Source organism: Mus caroli, chromosome X (genome assembly GCF_900094665.2).
Source record: "Mus caroli chromosome X, CAROLI_EIJ_v1.1, whole genome shotgun sequence".
Taxonomy (NCBI): Eukaryota; Metazoa; Chordata; class Mammalia; order Rodentia; family Muridae; genus Mus; species Mus caroli.
The window spans coordinates 16,685,590-16,692,678 of NC_034589.1; positions in this window are offsets into that span (position 1 = coordinate 16,685,590).

A 7,089-nucleotide genomic window follows, 5' to 3' on the forward strand; every position below is an offset into this window, starting at 1 on the left:
ATTTTGACTGGTGTGAGGTGGAATCTCAGGGTTGTTTTGATTTGCATTTCCCTGATGATTAAGGATGTTGAACATTTTTTCAGGTGCTTCTCAGCCATTTGGTATTCCTCAGGTGAGAATTCTTTTTTCAATAAAATTATTTTTATCTACCTTTCTATATCTATCTCTCTACCTATCTCTCTATCTCTATCTATCTATCTATCTATCTATCTATCTATCTATCTATCTATCTATCTATCTATCTATTTTATCTATCTCTTCTCCCTCCCTGTTTCTTTCCCACTTTCTTTTTCTCTGTCTCTCCTTCCTTCTCTTTCACCTACCCTTTCTCTCTTTTCTTTTCTTCTTCCCTAATTCTTTTCAAAAATGATCAAATTCCTTTATAGTTCAAGACAGAAGGCAAGACTGGATCATTCCATTGATGGGACTGAATTATACACATCAGGCTTTTCTCTACCATACAGCTATCCTTTACTCTTTTGGATACCCCTACAATTCTATGGGTTCTTGTTGTTGGATAAATATTAATGACTCCCTGGTCCCCATGTTATGCTGTAACAAACCAACACAATCTCAGTAACTTAAAATAATGTACTTTTAAACTTTGAGCTACTCTATAGCTCAAACTGGCCCAAAACACACTATTTAACCCAAGATAATTTCAAAATCCTGATAATCCTGCTCACTTAATCTCTTATGTGCTGGAATTGCAGGCCTGGCTAATATAAATTTTTTATCTTGAAATTATGGATGTCAAATAGTCTATAAAATCAAGCTGTCAGCTGCAATGTTTTTCTTTAAGTGTGAATGTGTGTACATGAGGGGTGTACATGCATTCTATGCATTGGTATACTCTCATGTATATGTGTGTGTTATGTGAAGACCACAGGTTGACTTCACACACCTTCTCCAATCACTCTCCATCTTGTTTCTGATATACACTGATTTCTCACTGAGCCTGGAACTCACTGTTTCTGCAGAGCAGTGTGGCCACTGAGTTCTACTGTTTTTGAATTCACCTATGTTCAACCTCCACAGTGCTTGAGTTAGAGACGGGCAATGTTAAACACAGAAATTTTGTGTGTACTAAGATCCAAAGTAAGGTTGTTCTCATGCTTGTACAGACAACACTTTAAATCTCTCCCCAGCCATGGAGCCATAAGACTTTAACAAAGAAACCAGTTCCTACCCCTTTCCAATGTTTAGAGGCCATTCATGTTCCCTGGTTCCTGACTCCATTGCTCCATGTTCATGTTAAACCAACCTGCATGACATGCAGTATCTCCTTATCTTAGACCAATGTTCAGCTTTCCCCAATCAGTTAAATTGTAAGAACATTATTGGGCTTGTGGAGGCAATGTTCCAAAAAGTCATGTGTCCTTTAAACTCAAGAAACTGTTTCCTATTTGGTAGTTCTTGAGGTGTTTAAGGCACTATCCTGAGACTCAATGAATATAATATAAACCCTATTAATAAATCCTCTATTTAAATGGATGTTTCAGATAGTTAATTCCTGCATAACTCATAGTTGCCTAATTATTTTTCTTCCACCTATACAGAAACCAATCTTCAAAAATAATAGGACAAATACAAACTCTTTTTTCGTTCAAGGGAGTGATTCCATAGACAAGTGTCATATGAGCTGACACTGACTTATCTCCTTTGGATGTCTCTTTCTCAAGAAAGAGCCCCTTGTTCAAGTGTCTGCCATTTTAGGCAGAAGTATTAGGGATAAAAAAGAATGTTGTACTTTTAAATTTACTAATAAGATTATATATATTTAAAATATACAATGGGATTCTTTCTTATTTTTGATGCCTAAATTTAAAGGAGAAAAGTCACATTGTGAAAGGCGATTTACTCAACCAATCAATACAGGATAATATGGAAATTACAGAAAAGATATTAACCTAATGCAAATAAGAAAATTACCAAACTTGTGGCCTTTTCCTGCAAACATATTTTGCAGAGCAGAAGAAAGACATGTTACTTATCTGAGGGCCACCAGCTTAAGGTTCTATTGCATTAGAGTCTGCAACATTTAGGAAGGCCTGGGAGGAAGGGAAAGGCTCATTATGATGACACTGTCTTAAGGTGCTCAGAAATATAGTTTGGCGAGGTGGCTCAGCATGTCAAATATGTGCTCCACAAGCATAAAGACTTGAATTCCAATCCCCAGCAGCCACATAAATGTCAAGTGTGTCAGCACTCATCTGTAATCTCACTATTGAAAGGCAAAGACAGTAGGATGCCTGGAGCTTGCAAGCCACTCTGTCTAGTAGAGATGATAAACTCCATGTCCAGCAAGATATCAAGTCCCCAGATGTAAGGTAAAGAAAGATGGAAAAGATACTCAAAATTGACCCTGCCCTCTATAAGAATACACCCAAGCACATACACACATACAATACATGGATAAAAAGAGATGAGGTTAAATAAAGAACAAAACCAATCTTCAGAAATATTATGACAAATACAAACTCTTTTCTTTCAAGGGAGTGATTCCATAGACAAGTGTCATATGAGCTGACACTGACTTATCTTCTTTGGATGTCTCTTTCCCAAGAAAGAATAGAGCCCCTTGTTCAATTGTCTGCCATTTTAGGCAGAAGTATTAGGGATAAAAAAGAATGTTGTACTTTTAAAGCACAGAGGAAATAGTTAAGGACCAGAGTAATCATCAAAAGAGACAGTTTATGGTAGAGTACAAAAGTCAACTTTGCAGGATAGCAGGCTCTTAACAGCACTTTGGGCAAAGCCTAATTAAAACAAAATATGTCATGTCATGTCTGCTGAACTGAGATCAACATGAGGAGAGGATTTTGCTCTTTTTTTTTTTTTTTTTTGGACTGCTGTTTAGTTAATGAGTGCCTCATTAAGCATGGTGGTAAAGATCCTTTCTACTTAGGAAACCAACACAGGAAGATTTTGAGTTCAAAGCCAACCTGGGGCTACAAAGTGAGTTCTAAGCAAAACAGAGGAGCTCAGCAAGACCTTGACTAAAACCAAAATATTTTAAGGACTTCAACTGTAGCTTAGTGACTGAGCCTCTACTTAGCATCTGAGAGACCCTAGGTTGACTCCCTAGCACATGAAAAATAATCATCTCAATGGCCTCTAAAGCAATATTACTTACTCAAAGCATAATAAAGGATCACAGTTTATAAAGCATAAAGAGAGCTTTATCAATTCCAAGGACGAAATTTGTTTTGTTTTAAGTTTCTAGAGTAATTTCAATCAGAGAACTTATAGTTCTGCCCAACTGGCTTTCTTCATAGGTTAGCAGTCACATCCATTATTAGCATGAGAAGCCAATCAACAAGTTGCAAGATAGACTGCATTTTTACCATTCATATTATGGCATTTATTATTGAACAAACACCACTAGAATTCCCACATTCCATAAATGGAAGGAAGTCTCTAGGTGGTATAGGTAAATAAATTCCTGGCAAGAGCAGATACATATTCTAGGAAGATTAGATAGCTACAAATACACTTAACTGTAGTAAGTGCCATGAAGACATTACAGAGTAGGTTGCTATACAATGTCAGATAAAACTGAGCCTATTTCTACCTTCAGTAGGAGGGAAGAAAACAGAAAGTAAAGTTTAACTCAGAAAGAAATGTTTTAGAGCTGTACCTTTGAAAAGTCGGGGATACGCTGCACGAACAAGGTTCACTTTCTTTTATTATTTTAGTTTCTATAGAGGCTGTTGTTCTGGTCCAGCCCCACTGTCTTAACTACTCTGCTATACACACCAAGAATATTCAGCCCAGTTTCTTTTAGTTTATTCTTTCCTGCTGACTGTGAACGGTCAATTTCTCTGAGTCTCACACTCATCATAACTCGCCAATCTGTTTCCAAACACTTAAGGTCAACTGCTGTAGCAATGGCTCTTTGGTACATTCATGTGATGTAAGAGTCACCACCAGACATTCCTCTCAAACAGGAATTTGGTCTACACCAGTCAGACTTTTTATAACTGAAAGTAAGCTGATAATGAAAAAGTCCAGACTTTAAAGAGAAATAGCAACTGCTCCCTCAAATAAAAGAGAGAATTATGAGAGAAAAATTCTTGCTCCACTCTAGACATAGAAGCCTTTAGAAACTGAATAAGGATAAAAATACCCTTCTGCTATTTGGGGTACCCAAGTTAAGAATAACAGTTTAAGCATAGCATTGGTATAAAAATAGACACACAGACATTGGAACAAAAAAAAAAGCACAGAAATAAACCCACAGATATATATGCAATGCATTCTTGACAAAGGCAAGAAACACATACATTGAAAAAAACTTTTTCATTAAATGATGCTGAGAAATTGAGGAGGTATGTGCATGCACAAGACTGAAGAAATACCAACTCAACGATCTAGTTACAAAAGTCAACCAAAATTGATTAAAGAACTAAATGAAAAATCTGAAACTGAGAAACTACTAGAAGAAACATGGTAATATTGAGATAGCAGAAGATATTGATTGACACTCAAGACATTTGATATAAGTCATTTAGCTTAGTTTTTTTTTTCAGGGAAGACCCCCAAAAGCACAGGAAACAGAAGCAAAGTTGAAAAATTGATTACATCAAACTAAAAGTCATCTGCTCATCTGAGAAACAATCAAGTATCTAATAAGCAGTATACAGAATAAGAGAAAATGTTTGTCAACATTCATCTGACAAGACATTAATATGCAGAATGTATTTTAGAAACAAGTAAGCTGCACTTATAGCCTGTGCCTTCTGCCAGAACAGATCACCAGCTTATCTGCTCCTCTGAAGATATCACAGTCTGAAGGCCTCCCAGGAGTTCCACTGAATGCAGGGCAGCTGATAAGGGATCCTTCCAAATAGCCACAGCAGCTGGGAATGCCAAGGAGCTCAGTGAACTCAGAAACCAACACCACTCAAACACCCTTCTTCAAGAATTCCACTCCCCTTTCAAGAGGCAGATCACCAGCTTATCTGCTGCTCTGAAGACACCACAGTCTGGAGGCCTCCCAGGAATTCCTCTGCACACAAGGCAACTGGTAAGGGACCCCAGCCCGCCCCCACAAACAATTGCAGAAGATGGAAATTCTGAGGGGCCCAGTAGACTTGGGACTCATCACCCCCAACCCTCGGCCCTCCCAAATTCTATTCCCTTTCCAGCCTGCACCTTCTGCCTGAGCAGATCACCAGCTTGTCTGCTTCTCTGAAGACACCAAAGTCTGAAGGCCTCCCATGACTTCCTCTCCATCTATGGCAATTGAACCAACTGTCAAAAGGCCTCTCTGGAGTTCTGCTGTACAAAGGACAGCAGTCTGAAGGCCTCCCAGGAGAACAACTACACATACGACAACATATCATCAGCTTGACTGCTCCTCTGAAGATCTAACAGCCTGAACGCCCCCCAAGAGATAAGCTGCAGCCAGGGCAACAGATCAGCAGCTTGTCTGCTCCTCTGAAGACCCCACAGTCTGAAGGCCTCACAGGAGGTCGGCTACAGCCAGGGCCACAGGCCTACCAGGAGAACTACAGCAACCCAGAGACACAAGAGTCAGGCTCCAGACAGAGACAACCAGACCAAGATAATACCAGGGATAACCAGATGGCAAGAGGCAAGTGTAAGACAATAAGCAAGAGAAACTAATATACTTTGGCATCATCAGAAACATGTTCTTGCACCACAGCAAGCCCAGGATACCCTAACACACCTGAAAATCAGGAAGATGATCTAAAATCCTATCTCATGAAGATAATAGAATCCTTTAAGGAGGATATAAATAACCCACTGAAAGATATACAGGAAAACACAAGTTAAACAGTTAGACCTCCTTAAAGAAGAAACAAATAAATCCCTTAAAGAAATAAAGGAAAACACAATTAAACAGATGAAGGAATTGAAAAAAGGAGTCCAAGACCTAAAGTGGAAGTAGAAATAATAAAAAAAAAACATAAATGGAGGCAACCCTTGAAATGGAAACATAGGAAAAAGGTCAGGAGTTAAGCAGATATTAGAGAATACAAGAGATGAAAGGGAGAATCTCGGGTGTAGAAGATACCTTAGAAGATATTGACACACTGTTAAAGAAAATCCAAAACATAAGAAACTCCTAACCCAAAACATCCAGGAAGTCCAGGGCACAATGAAAAGACTATATTTAAGAATAATAGGAATAGAGGAGAGCAAAGATACCCAGCTCAAAGAACCCGAAAATATCTTCAACAAAATCATAGAAGAAAACTTCCCCAAACTAAAGAAAGAGATGGCTATACAAGTACAGGAAGCCTATAGAACATTAAATAGACTGGACCAGAGAAGAAATTCCTCTTGTCACATAATAATCGAAACACTAAATGCACAGAATAAAGAAAGAATATTAAAAGCTGTAAAACCTAAAAGAAGACAGCCGCAAAAACAGAATCCCAATTCTAACAACAAAAATAACGGGAAGCAACAATTACTTTTCCTTAATATCTCTTAATATCAATGGACTCTATTCCCAAATAAAAAGACATAGACTAACAGACTGGCTACATAAACAGGACCCAACTTTTTGCTGCTTACAGGTCACCCACCTCAGGGAAAAAGGCAGACACTACCTCATAGTAAAAGGCTGGAAAACTATTTTCCAAGCAAATGGTCCAAAGAAACAATCTGGAGTAACCATTCTAATATCAAATGAAATCGACTTCCAACCCAAAGTTATCAAAAAAGACAAGGAGGGGCACTTAATACTCATCAAAGGTAATATCTTTTTTGCATCAATATTCATAAGGGAAATTGGTCTGAAGTTCTCTTTCTTTGTTGGGTCTTTGTGTGGTTTTGATATCATCACAACTGTGGCTTCATAGAACTAATTGGGTACTGTTCCTTCTGTTTCTACTTTGTGGAATAGTTTGAGGAATAGTGGTATGAGGTCTTCTTTGAAGGTCTGATAGAAATCTGCACTAAACCTATCTGGTCCTGGGGTTTTTTTGGTTAGGAGACTTTTTTTTTTTTCTGAGTCTACATTTTGTTTTGTTTTGTTTGGTTTGTTTTGGTTTGGTTTTGGTTTTTTTAGGTATTTTTTTCATTTACATTTCCAATGCTATCCCAAAAGTCCCC